The 16,240-nt window shown below is 45.5% G+C and overlaps 15 non-coding genes across 15 annotated transcripts; 7 read left to right on the forward strand and 8 right to left on the reverse strand.

Annotated features, from left to right (window-relative positions):
- Positions 1-1,091: 1,091 nt before the first annotated feature.
- Positions 1,092-1,164, reverse strand: TRNAM-CAU (transfer RNA methionine (anticodon CAU)). The gene has a single exon. It is a non-coding gene; the product is annotated as a tRNA-Met (tRNA).
- Positions 1,165-1,283: 119 nt separating this feature from the next.
- On the forward strand, positions 1,284-1,355 carry TRNAE-UUC (transfer RNA glutamic acid (anticodon UUC)). The gene has a single exon. It is a non-coding gene; the product is annotated as a tRNA-Glu (tRNA).
- Positions 1,356-2,858: 1,503 nt separating this feature from the next.
- TRNAM-CAU (transfer RNA methionine (anticodon CAU)) lies at positions 2,859-2,931 on the reverse strand. Its single transcript has one exon. It is a non-coding gene; the product is annotated as a tRNA-Met (tRNA).
- A 119-nt stretch (positions 2,932-3,050) lies between these two features.
- Positions 3,051-3,122, forward strand: TRNAE-UUC (transfer RNA glutamic acid (anticodon UUC)). The gene has a single exon. It is a non-coding gene; the product is annotated as a tRNA-Glu (tRNA).
- Positions 3,123-4,625: 1,503 nt separating this feature from the next.
- TRNAM-CAU (transfer RNA methionine (anticodon CAU)) lies at positions 4,626-4,698 on the reverse strand. Its single transcript has one exon. It is a non-coding gene; the product is annotated as a tRNA-Met (tRNA).
- Positions 4,699-4,817: 119 nt separating this feature from the next.
- On the forward strand, positions 4,818-4,889 carry TRNAE-UUC (transfer RNA glutamic acid (anticodon UUC)). Its single transcript has one exon. It is a non-coding gene; the product is annotated as a tRNA-Glu (tRNA).
- Positions 4,890-6,392: 1,503 nt separating this feature from the next.
- TRNAM-CAU (transfer RNA methionine (anticodon CAU)) lies at positions 6,393-6,465 on the reverse strand. Its single transcript has one exon. It is a non-coding gene; the product is annotated as a tRNA-Met (tRNA).
- Positions 6,466-6,584: 119 nt separating this feature from the next.
- Positions 6,585-6,656, forward strand: TRNAE-UUC (transfer RNA glutamic acid (anticodon UUC)). Its single transcript has one exon. It is a non-coding gene; the product is annotated as a tRNA-Glu (tRNA).
- A 1,503-nt stretch (positions 6,657-8,159) lies between these two features.
- Positions 8,160-8,232, reverse strand: TRNAM-CAU (transfer RNA methionine (anticodon CAU)). The gene has a single exon. It is a non-coding gene; the product is annotated as a tRNA-Met (tRNA).
- Positions 8,233-8,351: 119 nt separating this feature from the next.
- On the forward strand, positions 8,352-8,423 carry TRNAE-UUC (transfer RNA glutamic acid (anticodon UUC)). The gene has a single exon. It is a non-coding gene; the product is annotated as a tRNA-Glu (tRNA).
- Positions 8,424-9,926: 1,503 nt separating this feature from the next.
- TRNAM-CAU (transfer RNA methionine (anticodon CAU)) lies at positions 9,927-9,999 on the reverse strand. Its single transcript has one exon. It is a non-coding gene; the product is annotated as a tRNA-Met (tRNA).
- A 119-nt stretch (positions 10,000-10,118) lies between these two features.
- On the forward strand, positions 10,119-10,190 carry TRNAE-UUC (transfer RNA glutamic acid (anticodon UUC)). The gene has a single exon. It is a non-coding gene; the product is annotated as a tRNA-Glu (tRNA).
- A 1,503-nt stretch (positions 10,191-11,693) lies between these two features.
- TRNAM-CAU (transfer RNA methionine (anticodon CAU)) lies at positions 11,694-11,766 on the reverse strand. The gene has a single exon. It is a non-coding gene; the product is annotated as a tRNA-Met (tRNA).
- A 119-nt stretch (positions 11,767-11,885) lies between these two features.
- Positions 11,886-11,957, forward strand: TRNAE-UUC (transfer RNA glutamic acid (anticodon UUC)). The gene has a single exon. It is a non-coding gene; the product is annotated as a tRNA-Glu (tRNA).
- Positions 11,958-15,079: 3,122 nt separating this feature from the next.
- On the reverse strand, positions 15,080-15,152 carry TRNAM-CAU (transfer RNA methionine (anticodon CAU)). Its single transcript has one exon. It is a non-coding gene; the product is annotated as a tRNA-Met (tRNA).
- Positions 15,153-16,240: the final 1,088 nt, after the last annotated feature.

Here is a 16,240-nt window from a genome sequence, read left to right on the forward strand (position 1 = left end):
GCAGGACTGGTGGACCCAGTTTTGGTGCCGCAGATAAAACAGAAACAAATCATTGCACATTCTTACAAAGAAACAACATCCACAGTGGTTATCATACGCTGAGAGCAAATCATGAACTAAAGGCAAAGCCAAAGAGCCTCGGCTTTTCATGTGCCAAGAGAAAAGGGTGAAACTGAGAAGGACCAGAAAGATCTTTCACTCTTTTTTTGAAAAAAAAAAACCAAAAACTCTTTACATTCCTCTCTGTCTCTTCAATTTCATTCCCTGTCTTGTCCAAGTGCTGAGCAATGGGGCACATGTGCTTGCTTTCAACAAGCCTTATTGGGCTTGATATGAAATTGCTTTTGGAAATCTGGCCTTTCATTTCAAAGAGGTTGCTGCTTTTCTTCCGCTTTTTGCCACTCCTTCTATAAGATGCTGAGAGACACTATTAAAAAGCCTTTGAAACATAGCAAAGTGAAGCAAAAACACTCAATGCCCATTTCAGAAGCGGTCCTTCTCCAGTTTCCCACAGTTGCTAAAAAGGGCCTAATCCACGTCAAGGCTGGGAGTCCAACGTTTGCGGGTAAAGATAGGAGGGAATGCTATTTCTTTTGGGCTTCTTTCCAAGGAAGCCAAATCCATGCACAAATCATTTCCCACCGGTAATCATGCAGTGAGGAAAAGCGGCGAAAGGGGGAAGTTAAAGTACCCGTGCTGTTCAAAGGCAAAGAAAGCGTTTTGAAATCAGGGAGGACAACAAGGTGGGGACTTTTCCCATTTTTCCCACCTTTGTAAAAGCCCTTTTTGAATCCTCTGTTCTGTTTTCTTTCTGTGTGATGAAAGGGAGTGAAGCCCGTGACATGGTGGATGTGTGGAAAATGCATGTGTTTTTTTCCAGGGTGAGTAGACAGTGTATGTTGCAAGCTCTGTTAGATGCAGAGTTGGCGATTTCGGCTCCTGAGGAAAATGGTGGAGGGCAAAGGAGCTTTGAAAGCTTGAGCTGCTGATGACTTTTCCCTGGATATGGCTTCTTGCAAAGCTTGAAAGATGCAGAGTAGCGGCTTTCAGCCATTAAGGACTCCAAGTGGCAGAAAAAGCCTAGAGAAGAGTGCCTCGTGTGAGGATCGAACTCACGACCTTCAGATTATGAGACTGACGCGCTACCTACTGCGCTAACGAGGCTGCGTGCTGGAAGATGGGCACTTGTCCCCCCTGCCCACCACGCTTGGAAGACCATGGCGGTGATAGTTTTCTTCTCGCTTTGGTTTTCTCTATTTCTCCCACAACAGCCTTGGCAGTTTTCCCATATGGTCTAGCGGTTAGGATTCCTGGTTTTCACCCAGGCGGCCCGGGTTCGACTCCCGGTATGGGAAATGCAAGACATTTTAGTGACACGCTTGCTCCTGCTGCTTAAACCTGCCAAACTCTTTTCCCCTTGCAACCTCAAATCATTCCCTTGTTGGCAAAGTACCAAGCAACGCAACATACATGCTCTGCTTCAACAACCCCTAGTGCTTTACTTCCAACTGCTTTACAAATCTGCCCGCATAGTCCAGCGGGTCTTGCTGCTTTGCCTCCCTCTCTCTACGCTCATTTTGAGGACAATTTATCAAAGAGTCGAAAGACATGCGAACACTAAAAACTTGCAAACACTCACAGTCATCACTGACCGGTCATAAAAACCCAATGAAATCAACGAAGAAAACCCCAGGCGACATTAAGAATATTCCGTCCCCACCTTGCCTTCATGGAAGGAAAACAAAACAAAACAAAGGCCTACACTATGGCAGGACTGGTGGACCCAGTTTTGGTGCCGCAGATAAAACAGAAACAAATCATTGCACATTCTTACAAAGAAACAACATCCACAGTGGTTATCATACGCTGAGAGCAAACCATGAACTAAAGGCAAAGCCAAAGAGCCTCGGCTTTTCATGTGCCAAGAGAAAAGGGTGAAACTGAGAAGGACCAGAAAGATCTTTCACTCTTTTTTTGAAAAAAAAAAACCAAAAACTCTTTACATTCCTCTCTGTCTCTTCAATTTCATTCCCTGTCTTGTCCAAGTGCTGAGCAATGGGGCACATGTGCTTGCTTTCAACAAGCCTTATTGGGCTTGATATGAAATTGCTTTTGGAAATCTGGCCTTTCATTTCAAAGAGGTTGCTGCTTTTCTTCCGCTTTTCGCCACTCCTTCTATAGGATGCTGAGAGACACTATTAAAAAGCCTTTGAAACATAGCAAAGTGAAGCAAAAACACTCAATGCCCATTTCAGAAGCGGTCCTTCTCCAGTTTCCCACAGTTGCTAAAAAGGGCCTAATCCACGTCAAGGCTGGGAGTCCAACGTTTGCGGGTAAAGATAGGAGGGAATGCTATTTCTTTTGGGCTTCTTTCCAAGGAAGCCAAATCCATGCACAAATCATTTCCCACCGGTAATCATGCAGTGAGGAAAAGCGGCGAAAGGGGGAAGTTAAAGTACCCGTGCTGTTCAAAGGCAAAGAAAGCGTTTTGAAATCAGGGAGGACAACAAGGTGGGGACTTTTCCCATTTTTCCCACCTTTGTAAAAGCCCTTTTGAATCCTCTGTTCTGTTTTCTTTCTGTGTGATGAAAGGGAGTGAAGCCCGTGACATGGTGGATGTGTGGAAAATGCATGTGTTTTTTTCCAGGGTGAGTAGACAGTGTATGTTGCAAGCTCTGTTAGATGCAGAGTTGGCGATTTCGGCTCCTGAGGAAAATGGTGGAGGGCATAGGAGCTTTGAAAGCTTGAGCTGCTGATGACTTTTCCCTGGATATGGCTTCTTGCAAAGCTTGAAAGATGCAGAGTAGCGGCTTTCAGCCATTAAGGACTCCAAGTGGCAGAAAAAGCCTAGAGAAGAGTGCCCCGTCTGAGGATCGAACTCACGACCTTCAGATTATGAGACTGACGCGCTACCTACTGCGCTAACGAGGCTGCGTGCTGGAAGATGGGCACTTGTCCCCCCTGCCCACCACGCTTGGAAGACCATGGCGGTGCTAGTTTTCTTCTCGCTTTGGTTTTCTCTATTTCTCCCACAACAGCCTTGGCAGTTTTCCCATATGGTCTAGCGGTTAGGATTCCTGGTTTTCACCCAGGCGGCCCGGGTTCGACTCCCGGTATGGGAAATGCAAGCCGTTTTAGTGACACGCTTGCTCCTGCTGCTTAAACCTGCCAAACTCTTTTCCCCTTGCAACCTCAAATCATTCCCTTGTTGGCAAAGTACCAAGCAACGCAACATACATGCTCTGCTTCAACAACCCCTAGTGCTTTACTTCCAACTGCTTTACAAATCTGCCCGCATAGTCCAGCGGGTCTTGCTGCTTTGCCTCCCTCTCTCTACGCTCATTTTGAGGACAATTTATCAAAGAGTCGAAAGACATGCGAACACTAAAAACTTGCAAACACTCACAGTCATCACTGACCGGTCATAAAAACCCAATGAAATCAACGAAGAAAACCCCAGGCGACATTAAGAATATTCCGTCCCCACCTTGCCTTCATGGAAGGAAAACAAAACAAAACAAAGGCCTACACTATGGCAGGACTGGTGGACCCAGTTTTGGTGCCGCAGATAAAACAGAAACAAATCATTGCACATTCTTACAAAGAAACAACATCCACAGTGGTTATCATACGCTGAGAGCAAACCATGAACTAAAGGCAAAGCCAAAGAGCCTCGGCTTTTCATGTGCCAAGAGAAAAGGGTGAAACTGAGAAGGACCAGAAAGATCTTTCACTCTTTTTTTGAAAAAAAAAAACCAAAAACTCTTTACATTCCTCTCTGTCTCTTCAATTTCATTCCCTGTCTTGTCCAAGTGCTGAGCAATGGGGCACATGTGCTTGCTTTCAACAAGCCTTATTGGGCTTGATATGAAATTGCTTTTGGAAATCTGGCCTTTCATTTCAAAGAGGTTGCTGCTTTTCTTCCGCTTTTTGCCACTCCTTCTATAAGATGCTGAGAGACACTATTAAAAAGCCTTTGAAACATAGCAAAGTGAAGCAAAAACACTCAATGCCCATTTCAGAAGCGGTCCTTCTCCAGTTTCCCACAGTTGCTAAAAAGGGCCTAATCCACGTCAAGGCTGGGAGTCCAACGTTTGCGGGTAAAGATAGGAGGGAATGCTATTTCTTTTGGGCTTCTTTCCAAGGAAGCCAAATCCATGCACAAATCATTTCCCACCGGTAATCATGCAGTGAGGAAAAGCGGCGAAAGGGGGAAGTTAAAGTACCCGTGCTGTTCAAAGGCAAAGAAAGCGTTTTGAAATCAGGGAGGACAACAAGGTGGGGACTTTTCCCATTTTTCCCACCTTTGTAAAAGCCCTTTTGAATCCTCTGTTCTGTTTTCTTTCTGTGTGATGAAAGGGAGTGAAGCCCGTGACATGGTGGATGTGTGGAAAATGCATGTGTTTTTTTCCAGGGTGAGTAGACAGTGTATGTTGCAAGCTCTGTTAGATGCAGAGTTGGCGATTTCGGCTCCTGAGGAAAATGGTGGAGGGCATAGGAGCTTTGAAAGCTTGAGCTGCTGATGACTTTTCCCTGGATATGGCTTCTTGCAAAGCTTGAAAGATGCAGAGTAGCGGCTTTCAGCCATTAAGGACTCCAAGTGGCAGAAAAAGCCTAGAGAAGAGTGCCCCGTCTGAGGATCGAACTCACGACCTTCAGATTATGAGACTGACGCGCTACCTACTGCGCTAACGAGGCTGCGTGCTGGAAGATGGGCACTTGTCCCCCCTGCCCACCATGCTTGGAAGACCATGGCGGTGCTAGTTTTCTTCTCGCTTTGGTTTTCTCTATTTCTCCCACAACAGCCTTGGCAGTTTTCCCATATGGTCTAGCGGTTAGGATTCCTGGTTTTCACCCAGGCGGCCCGGGTTCGACTCCCGGTATGGGAAATGCAAGCCGTTTTAGTGACACGCTTGCTCCTGCTGCTTAAACCTGCCAAACTCTTTTCCCCTTGCAACCTCAAATCATTCCCTTGTTGGCAAAGTACCAAGCAACGCAACATACATGCTCTGCTTCAACAACCCCTAGTGCTTTACTTCCAACTGCTTTACAAATCTGCCCGCATAGTCCAGCGGGTCTTGCTGCTTTGCCTCCCTCTCTCTACGCTCATTTTGAGGACAATTTATCAAAGAGTCGAAACACATGCGAACACTAAAAACTTGCAAACACTCACAGTCATCACTGACCGGTCATAAAAACCCAATGAAATCAACGAAGAAAACCCCAGGCGACATTAAGAATATTCCGTCCCCACCTTGCCTTCATGGAAGGAAAACAAAACAAAACAAAGGCCTACACTATGGCAGGACTGGTGGACCCAGTTTTGGTGCCGCAGATAAAACAGAAACAAATCATTGCACATTCTTACAAAGAAACAACATCCACAGTGGTTATCATACGCTGAGAGCAAACCATGAACTAAAGGCAAAGCCAAAGAGCCTCGGCTTTTCATGTGCCAAGAGAAAAGGGTGAAACTGAGAAGGACCAGAAAGATCTTTCACTCTTTTTTTGAAAAAAAAAAACCAAAAACTCTTTACATTCCTCTCTGTCTCTTCAATTTCATTCCCTGTCTTGTCCAAGTGCTGAGCAATGGGGCACATGTGCTTGCTTTCAACAAGCCTTATTGGGCTTGATATGAAATTGCTTTTGGAAATCTGGCCTTTCATTTCAAAGAGGTTGCTGCTTTTCTTCCGCTTTTTGCCACTCCTTCTATAAGATGCTGAGAGACACTATTAAAAAGCCTTTGAAACATAGCAAAGTGAAGCAAAAACACTCAATGCCCATTTCAGAAGCGGTCCTTCTCCAGTTTCCCACAGTTGCTAAAAAGGGCCTAATCCACGTCAAGGCTGGGAGTCCAACGTTTGCGGGTAAAGATAGGAGGGAATGCTATTTCTTTTGGGCTTCTTTCCAAGGAAGCCAAATCCATGCACAAATCATTTCCCACCGGTAATCATGCAGTGAGGAAAAGCGGCGAAAGGGGGAAGTTAAAGTACCCGTGCTGTTCAAAGGCAAAGAAAGCGTTTTGAAATCAGGGAGGACAACAAGGTGGGGACTTTTCCCATTTTTCCCACCTTTGTAAAAGCCCTTTTGAATCCTCTGTTCTGTTTTCTTTCTGTGTGATGAAAGGGAGTGAAGCCCGTGACATGGTGCATGTGTGGAAAATGCATGTGTTTTTTTCCAGGGTGAGTAGACAGTGTATGTTGCAAGCTCTGTTAGATGCAGAGTTGGCGATTTCGGCTCCTGAGGAAAATGGTGGAGGGCAAAGGAGCTTTGAAAGCTTGAGCTGCTGATGACTTTTCCCTGGATATGGCTTCTTGCAAAGCTTGAAAGATGCAGAGTAGCGGCTTTCAGCCATTAAGGACTCCAAGTGGCAGAAAAAGCCTAGAGAAGAGTGCCTCGTGTGAGGATCGAACTCACGACCTTCAGATTATGAGACTGACGCGCTACCTACTGCGCTAACGAGGCTGCGTGCTGGAAGATGGGCACTTGTCCCCCCTGCCCACCACGCTTGGAAGACCATGGCGGTGCTAGTTTTCTTCTCGCTTTGGTTTTCTCTATTTCTCCCACAGCAGCCTTGGCAGTTTTCCCATATGGTCTAGCGGTTAGGATTCCTGGTTTTCACCCAGGCGGCCCGGATTCGACTCCCGGTATGGGAAATGCAAGACATTTTAGTGACACGCTTGCTCCTGCTGCTTAAACCTGCCAAACTCTTTTCCCCTTGCAACCTCAAATCATTCCCTTGTTGGCAAAGTACCAAGCAACGCAACATACATGCTCTGCTTCAACAACCCCTAGTGCTTTACTTCCAACTGCTTTACAAATCTGCCCGCATAGTCCAGCGGGTCTTGCTGCTTTGCCTCCCTCTCTCTACGCTCATTTTGAGGACAATTTATCAAAGAGTCGAAACACATGCGAACACTAAAAACTTGCAAACACTCACAGTCATCACTGACCGGTCATAAAAACCCAATGAAATCAACGAAGAAAACCCCAGGCGACATTAAGAATATTCCGTCCCCACCTTGCCTTCATGGAAGGAAAACAAAACAAAACAAAGGCCTACACTATGGCAGGACTGGTGGACCCAGTTTTGGTGCCGCAGATAAAACAGAAACAAATCATTGCACATTCTTACAAAGAAACAACATCCACAGTGGTTATCATACGCTGAGAGCAAACCATGAACTAAAGGCAAAGCCAAAGAGCCTCGGCTTTTCATGTGCCAAGAGAAAAGGGTGAAACTGAGAAGGACCAGAAAGATCTTTCACTCTTTTTTTGAAAAAAAAAAACCAAAAACTCTTTACATTCCTCTCTGTCTCTTCAATTTCATTCCCTGTCTTGTCCAAGTGCTGAGCAATGGGGCACATGTGCTTGCTTTCAACAAGCCTTATTGGGCTTGATATGAAATTGCTTTTGGAAATCTGGCCTTTCATTTCAAAGAGGTTGCTGCTTTTCTTCCGCTTTTTGCCACTCCTTCTATAAGATGCTGAGAGACACTATTAAAAAGCCTTTGAAACATAGCAAAGTGAAGCAAAAACACTCAATGCCCATTTCAGAAGCGGTCCTTCTCCAGTTTCCCACAGTTGCTAAAAAGGGCCTAATCCACGTCAAGGCTGGGAGTCCAACGTTTGCGGGTAAAGATAGGAGGGAATGCTATTTCTTTTGGGCTTCTTTCCAAGGAAGCCAAATCCATGCACAAATCATTTCCCACCGGTAATCATGCAGTGAGGAAAAGCGGCAAAAGGGGGAAGTTAAAGTACCCGTGCTGTTCAAAGGCAAAGAAAGCGTTTTGAAATCAGGGAGGACAACAAGGTGGGGACTTTTCCCATTTTTCCCACCTTTGTAAAAGCCCTTTTGAATCCTCTGTTCTGTTTTCTTTCTGTGTGATGAAAGGGAGTGAAGCCCGTGACATGGTGGATGTGTGGAAAATGCATGTGTTTTTTTCCAGGGTGAGTAGACAGTGTATGTTGCAAGCTCTGTTAGATGCAGAGTTGGCGATTTCGGCTCCTGAGGAAAATGGTGGAGGGCATAGGAGCTTTGAAAGCTTGAGCTGCTGATGACTTTTCCCTGGATATGGCTTCTTGCAAAGCTTGAAAGATGCAGAGTAGCGGCTTTCAGCCATTAAGGACTCCAAGTGGCAGAAAAAGCCTAGAGAAGAGTGCCCCGTCTGAGGATCGAACTCACGACCTTCAGATTATGAGACTGACGCGCTACCTACTGCGCTAACGAGGCTGCGTGCTGGAAGATGGGCACTTGTCCCCCCTGCCCACCACGCTTGGAAGACCATGGCGGTGCTAGTTTTCTTCTCGCTTTGGTTTTCTCTATTTCTCCCACAGCAGCCTTGGCAGTTTTCCCATATGGTCTAGCGGTTAGGATTCCTGGTTTTCACCCAGGCGGCCCGGGTTCGACTCCCGGTATGGGAAATGCAAGCCGTTTTAGTGACACGCTTGCTCCTGCTGCTTAAACCTGCCAAACTCTTTTCCCCTTGCAACTTCAAATCATTCCCTTGTTGGCAAAGTACCAAGCAACGCAACATACATGCTCTGCTTCAACAACCCCTAGTGCTTTACTTCCAACTGCTTTACAAATCTGCCCGCATAGTCCAGCGGGTCTTGCTGCTTTGCCTCCCTCTCTCTACGCTCATTTTGAGGACAATTTATCAAAGAGTCGAAAGACATGCGAACACTAAAAACTTGCAAACACTCACAGTCATCACTGACCGGTCATAAAAACCCAATGAAATCAACGAAGAAAACCCCAGGCGACATTAAGAATATTCCGTCCCCACCTTGCCTTCATGGAAGGAAAACAAAACAAAACAAAGGCCTACACTATGGCAGGACTGGTGGACCCAGTTTTGGTGCCGCAGATAAAACAGAAACAAATCATTGCACATTCTTACAAAGAAACAACATCCACAGTGGTTATCATACGCTGAGAGCAAACCATGAACTAAAGGCAAAGCCAAAGAGCCTCGGCTTTTCATGTGCCAAGAGAAAAGGGTGAAACTGAGAAGGACCAGAAAGATCTTTCACTCTTTTTTTGAAAAAAAAAAACCAAAAACTCTTTACATTCCTCTCTGTCTCTTCAATTTCATTCCCTGTCTTGTCCAAGTGCTGAGCAATGGGGCACATGTGCTTGCTTTCAACAAGCCTTATTGGGCTTGATATGAAATTGCTTTTGGAAATCTGGCCTTTCATTTCAAAGAGGTTGCTGCTTTTCTTCCGCTTTTTGCCACTCCTTCTATAAGATACTGAGAGACACTATTAAAAAGCCTTTGAAACATAGCAAAGTGAAGCAAAAACACTCAATGCCCATTTCAGAAGCGGTCCTTCTCCAGTTTCCCACAGTTGCTAAAAAGGGCCTAATCCACGTCAAGGCTGGGAGTCCAACGTTTGCGGGTAAAGATAGGAGGGAATGCTATTTCTTTTGGGCTTCTTTCCAAGGAAGCCAAATCCATGCACAAATCATTTCCCACCGGTAATCATGCAGTGAGGAAAAGCGGCGAAAGGGGGAAGTTAAAGTACCCGTGCTGTTCAAAGGCAAAGAAAGCGTTTTGAAATCAGGGAGGACAACAAGGTGGGGACTTTTCCCATTTTTCCCACCTTTGTAAAAGCCCTTTTGAATCCTCTGTTCTGTTTTCTTTCTGTGTGATGAAAGGGAGTGAAGCCCGTGACATGGTGGATGTGTGGAAAATGCATGTGTTTTTTTCCAGGGTGAGTAGACAGTGTATTTTGCAAGCTCTGTTAGATGCAGAGTTGGCGATTTCGGCTCCTGAGGAAAATGGTGGAGGGCAAAGGAGCTTTGAAAGCTTGAGCTGCTGATGACTTTTCCCTGGATATGGCTTCTTGCAAAGCTTGAAAGATGCAGAGTAGCGGCTTTCAGCCATTAAGGACTCCAAGTGGCAGAAAAAGCCTAGAGAAGAGTGCCTCGTGTGAGGATCGAACTCACGACCTTCAGATTATGAGACTGACGCGCTACCTACTGCGCTAACGAGGCTGCGTGCTGGAAGATGGGCACTTGTCCCCCCTGCCCACCACGCTTGGAAGACCATGGCGGTGCTAGTTTTCTTCTCGCTTTGGTTTTCTCTATTTCTCCCACAGCAGCCTTGGCAGTTTTCCCATATGGTCTAGCGGTTAGGATTCCTGGTTTTCACCCAGGCGGCCCGGGTTCGACTCCCGGTATGGTAAATGCAAGACATTTTAGTGACACGCTTGCTCCTGCTGCTTAAACCTGCCAAACTCTTTTCCCCTTGCAACCTCAAATCATTCCCTTGTTGGCAAAGTACCAAGCAACGCAACATACATGCTCTGCTTCAACAACCCCTAGTGCTTTACTTCCAACTGCTTTACAAATCTGCCCGCATAGTCCAGCGGGTCTTGCTGCTTTGCCTCCCTCTCTCTACGCTCATTTTGAGGACAATTTATCAAAGAGTCGAAAGACATGCGAACACTAAAAACTTGCAAACACTCACAGTCATCACTGACCGGTCATAAAAACCCAATGAAATCAACGAAGAAAACCCCAGGCGACATTAAGAATATTCCGTCCCCACCTTGCCTTCATGGAAGGAAAACAAAACAAAACAAAGGCCTACACTATGGCAGGACTGGTGGACCCAGTTTTGGTGCCGCAGATAAAACAGAAACAAATCATTGCACATTCTTACAAAGAAACAACATCCACAGTGGTTATCATACGCTGAGAGCAAACCATGAACTAAAGGCAAAGCCAAAGAGCCTCGGCTTTTCATGTGCCAAGAGAAAAGGGTGAAACTGAGAAGGACCAGAAAGATCTTTCACTCTTTTTTTGAAAAAAAAAAACCAAAAACTCTTTACATTCCTCTCTGTCTCTTCAATTTCATTCCCTGTCTTGTCCAAGTGCTGAGCAATGGGGCACATGTGCTTGCTTTCAACAAGCCTTATTGGGCTTGATATGAAATTGCTTTTGGAAATCTGGCCTTTCATTTCAAAGAGGTTGCTGCTTTTCTTCCGCTTTTCGCCACTCCTTCTATAAGATGCTGAGAGACACTATTAAAAAGCCTTTGAAACATAGCAAAGTGAAACAAAAACACTCAATGCCCATTTCAGAAGCGGTCCTTCTCCAGTTTCCCACAGTTGCTAAAAAGGGCCTAATCCACGTCAAGGCTGGGAGTCCAACGTTTGCGGGTAAAGATAGGAGGGAATGCTATTTCTTTTGGGCTTCTTTCCAAGGAAGCCAAATCCATGCACAAATCATTTCCCACCGGTAATCATGCAGTGAGGAAAAGCGGCGAAAGGGGGAAGTTAAAGTACCCGTGCTGTTCAAAGGCAAAGAAAGCGTTTTGAAATCAGGGAGGACAACAAGGTGGGGACTTTTCCCATTTTTCCCACCTTTGTAAAAGCCCTTTTGAATCCTCTGTTCTGTTTTCTTTCTGTGTGATGAAAGGGAGTGAAGCCCGTGACATGGTGGATGTGTGGAAAATGCATGTGTTTTTTTCCAGGGTGAGTAGACAGTGTATGTTGCAAGCTCTGTTAGATGCAGAGTTGGCGATTTCGGCTCCTGAGGAAAATGGTGGAGGGCATAGGAGCTTTGAAAGCTTGAGCTGCTGATGACTTTTCCCTGGATATGGCTTCTTGCAAAGCTTGAAAGATGCAGAGTAGCGGCTTTCAGCCATTAAGGACTCCAAGTGGCAGAAAAAGCCTAGAGAAGAGTGCCCCGTCTGAGGATCGAACTCACGACCTTCAGATTATGATACTGACGCGCTACCTACTGCGCTAACGAGGCTGCGTGCTGGAAGATGGGCACTTGTCCCCCCTGCCCACCACGCTTGGAAGACCATGGCGGTGCTAGTTTTCTTCTCGCTTTGGTTTTCTCTATTTCTCCCACAGCAGCCTTGGCAGTTTTCCCATATGGTCTAGCGGTTAGGATTCCTGGTTTTCACCCAGGCGGCCCGGGTTCGACTCCCGGTATGGGAAATGCAAGCCGTTTTAGTGACACGCTTGCTCCTGCTGCTTAAACCTGCCAAACTCTTTTCCCCTTGCAACCTCAAATCATTCCCTTGTTGGCAAAGTACCAAGCAACGCAACATACAGTTGTGGCCAAAATTATTCAACCCCCAATGCTGTAAAGGGGTTTAGGGACTATAGTGTACATTTGGAATTGTATTCAGAATCAAATCCTACAAGGACGTTGTAACTACCCAAATGCAACTAAAATGACATCAATTGTTTATGTAATACAGTAGTAAATGGTTCTTATGTGGTTTCTTCATTGCCACAATTATTCAACCCCTTAAAGACTACCACTCTGAAGAACAGAGGTTCATACAGGTGCTTTCCATCAGGTATTGAAAACACCTGTGGATGTCACCGAGCAGCAATCAAGCATAATAAGCACCAATTAGGCAGCTTTAAAATGACTGTGATACTCAGCTCCTTCTAGACATTTACTGGTGTGGTTACAAACATGGTGAAGGCAAGAGAATGGTCCAGGAAGACAAGAGAAGAGGTGATTTCTCTTCACAGGAAGGGCAATGGCTATAAGAAGATTGCAAAGATGTTAAACATACCAAGAGACACCTTAGGAAGCATCATTCGCAAATTCAAGGCAAAGGGCACTGTTGAAACGCTACCTGGTCGTGGCAGAAAGAAGATGCTGACTTCGACTGCTGTGCGCTACCTGAAGCGTAGAGTGGAGAGAAGTCCCCGTGTGACTGCTGAGGAACTGAGAAAAGATTTGTCAGATGTGGGTACAGAAGTTTCAGCCCAGACAATAAGACGCACACTGCGTAATGAAGGCCTCCGTGCCAGAACTCCCAGGCGTACCCCCTTGCTGTCTCCAAAGAATAAGAAGAGTCGACTGCAGTATGCCAAAAGCCATGTGGACAAACCACAAAAGTTGTGGGATAGTGTTCTGTGGACTGATGAAACAAAATTAGAACTGTTTGGGCCCATGGATCAACGCTATGTTTGGAGGAGGAAGAACAAGGCCTATGATGAAAAGAACACCTTGCCTACTGTGAAGCATGGTGGAGGGTCAATCATGCTTTGGGGCTGTTTTGCTTCTGCAGGTACAGGGAAGCTTCAGCGTGTGCAAGGTACCATGAATTCTCTTCAGTACCAGGAGATATTGGATGGAAACGTGATGCAGTCCGTCACACACCTGAGGCTTGGGAGACGTTGGACCTTTCAACAGGACAATGATCCCAAGCATACCTCCAAGTCCACTAGAGCATGGTTGCAGAGGAAAGGCTGGAACATTTTGGAGTGGCCATCGCAGTCACCAGACTTAAATCCGATTGAGAACCTCTGGTGGGACTTAAAGAAAGCAGTTGCAGTGCGCAAGCCTAAGAATGTGACTGAACTGGAGGCCTTTGCCCATGAAGAATGGGCGAAGATACCCGTAGATCGCTGCAAGACACTTGTGTCAAGCTATGCTTCACGTTTAAAAGCTGTTATAACTGTAAAAGGATGCTGTACTAAGTACTAAGATTGAATGTCACTTGGGGGTTGAATAAAACTGATAATGCTGTGAGCACAGAAAAGACATTTGTGGTTATTTCATTATAACTGTTATGTTATATTTGTCTGACCTACAAGTGCCTCTTTAATGTAAATGTAAGCAAGATGACTGAATGATCAAAAGCAATGTCAAACTGGCCAAAACACTCAATTTCAGTGGGGGTTGAATAATTTTGGCCACAACTGTACATGCTCTGCTTCAACAACCCCTAGTGCTTTACTTCCAACTGCTTTACAAATCTGCCCGCATAGTCCAGCGGGTCTTGCTGCTTTGCCTCCCTCTCTCTACGCTCATTTTGAGGACAATTTATCAAAGAGTCGAAAGACATGCGAACACTAAAAACTTGCAAACACTCACAGTCATCACTGACCGGTCATAAAAACCCAATGAAATCAACGAAGAAAACCCCAGGCGACATTAAGAATATTCCGTCCCCACCTTGCCTTCATGGAAGGAAAACAAAACAAAACAAAGGCCTACACTATGGCAGGACTGGTGGACCCAGTTTTGGTGCCGCAGATAAAACAGAAACAAATCATTGCACATTCTTACAAAGAAACAACATCCACAGTGGTTATCATACGCTGAGAGCAAACCATGAACTAAAGGCAAAGCCAAAGAGCCTCGGCTTTTCATGTGCCAAGAGAAAAGGGTGAAACTGAGAAGGACCAGAAAGATCTTTCACTCTTTTTTTGAAAAAAAAAAACCAAAAACTCTTTACATTCCTCTCTGTCTCTTCAATTTCATTCCCTGTCTTGTCCAAGTGCTGAGCAATGGGGCACATGTGCTTGCTTTCAACAAGCCTTATTGGGCTTGATATGAAATTGCTTTTGGAAATCTGGCCTTTCATTTCAAAGAGGTTGCTGCTTTTCTTCCGCTTTTCGCCACTCCTTCTATAAGATGCTGAGAGACACTATTAAAAAGCCTTTGAAACATAGCAAAGTGAAGCAAAAACACTCAATGCCCATTTCAGAAGCGGTCCTTCTCCAGTTTCCCACAGTTGCTAAAAAGGGCCTAATCCACGTCAAGGCTGGGAGTCCAACGTTTGCGGGTAAAGATAGGAGGGAATGCTATTTCTTTTGGGCTTCTTTCCAAGGAAGCCAAATCCATGCACAAATCATTTCCCACCGGTAATCATGCAGTGAGGAAAAGCGGCGAAAGGGGGAAGTTAAAGTACCCGTGCTGTTCAAAGGCAAAGAAAGCGTTTTGAAATCAGGGAGGACAACAAGGTGGGGACTTTTCCCATTTTTCCCACCTTTGTAAAAGCCCTTTTGAATCCTCTGTTCTGTTTTCTTTCTGTGTGATGAAAGGGAGTGAAGCCCGTGACATGGTGGATGTGTGGAAAATGCATGTGTTTTTTTCCAGGGTGAGTAGACAGTGTATGTTGCAAGCTCTGTTAGATGCAGAGTTGGCGATTTCGGCTCCTGAGGAAAATGGTGGAGGGCAAAGGAGCTTTGAAAGCTTGAGCTGCTGATGACTTTTCCCTGGATATGGCTTCTTGCAAAGCTTGAAAGATGCAGAGTAGCGGCTTTCAGCCATTAAGGACTCCAAGTGGCAGAAAAAGCCTAGAGAAGAGTGCCCCGTGTGAGGATCGAACTCACGACCTTCAGATTATGAGACTGACGCGCTACCTACTGCGCTAACGAGGCTGCGTGCTGGAAGATGGGCACTTGTCCCCCCTGCTCACCACGCTTGGAAGACCATGGCGGTGCTAGTTTTCTTCTCGCTTTGGTTTTCTCTATTTCTCCCACAGCAGCCTTGGCAGTTTTCCCATATGGTCTAGCGGTTAGGATTCCTGGTTTTCACCCAGGCGGCCCGGGTTGGACTCCCAGTATGGGAAATGCAAGACATTTTAGTGACACGCTTGCTCCTGCTGCTTAAACCTGCCAAACTCTTTTCCCCTTGCAACCTCAAATCATTCCCTTGTTGGCAAAGTACCAAGCAACGCAACATACATGCTCTGCTTCAACAACCCCTAGTGCTTTACTTCCAACTGCTTTACAAATCTGCCCGCATAGTCCAGCGGGTCTTGCTTCTTTGCCTCCCTCTCTCTACGCTCATTTTGAGGACAATTTATCAAAGAGTCGAAACACATGCGAAGACTAAAAACTTGCAAACACTCACAGTCATCACTGACCGGTCATAAAAACCCAATGAAATCAACGAAGAAAACCCCAGGCGACATTAAGAATATTCCGTCCCCACCTTGCCTTCATGGAAGGAAAACAAAACAAAACAAAGGCCTACACTATGGCAGGACTGGTGGACCCAGTTTTGGTGCCGCAGATAAAACAGAAACAAATCATTGCACATTCTTACAAAGAAACAACATCCACAGTGGTTATCATACGCTGAGAGCAAACCATGAACTAAAGGCAAAGCCAAAGAGCCTCGGCTTTTCATGTGCCAAGAGAAAAGGGTGAAACTGAGAAGGACCAGAAAGATCTTTCACTCTTTTTTTGAAAAAAAAAAACCAAAAACTCTTTACATTCCTCTCTGTCTCTTCAATTTCATTCCCTGTCTTGTCCAAGTGCTGAGCAATGGGGCACATGTGCTTGCTTTCAACAAGCCTTATTGGGCTTGATATGAAATTGCTTTTGGAAATCTGGCCTTTCATTTCAAAGAGGTTGCTGCTTTTCTTCCGCTTTTTGCCACTCCTTCTATAAGATGCTGAGAGACACTATTAAAAAGCCTTTGAAACATAGCAAAGTGAAGCAAAAACACTCAATGCCCATTT

Source organism: Staurois parvus, unplaced genomic scaffold (assembly GCF_062004578.1).
Source record: "Staurois parvus isolate SC_StPar_1 unplaced genomic scaffold, SC_StPar_1.0 ptg000662l, whole genome shotgun sequence".
NCBI classification, from domain to species: domain Eukaryota; kingdom Metazoa; phylum Chordata; class Amphibia; order Anura; family Ranidae; genus Staurois; species Staurois parvus.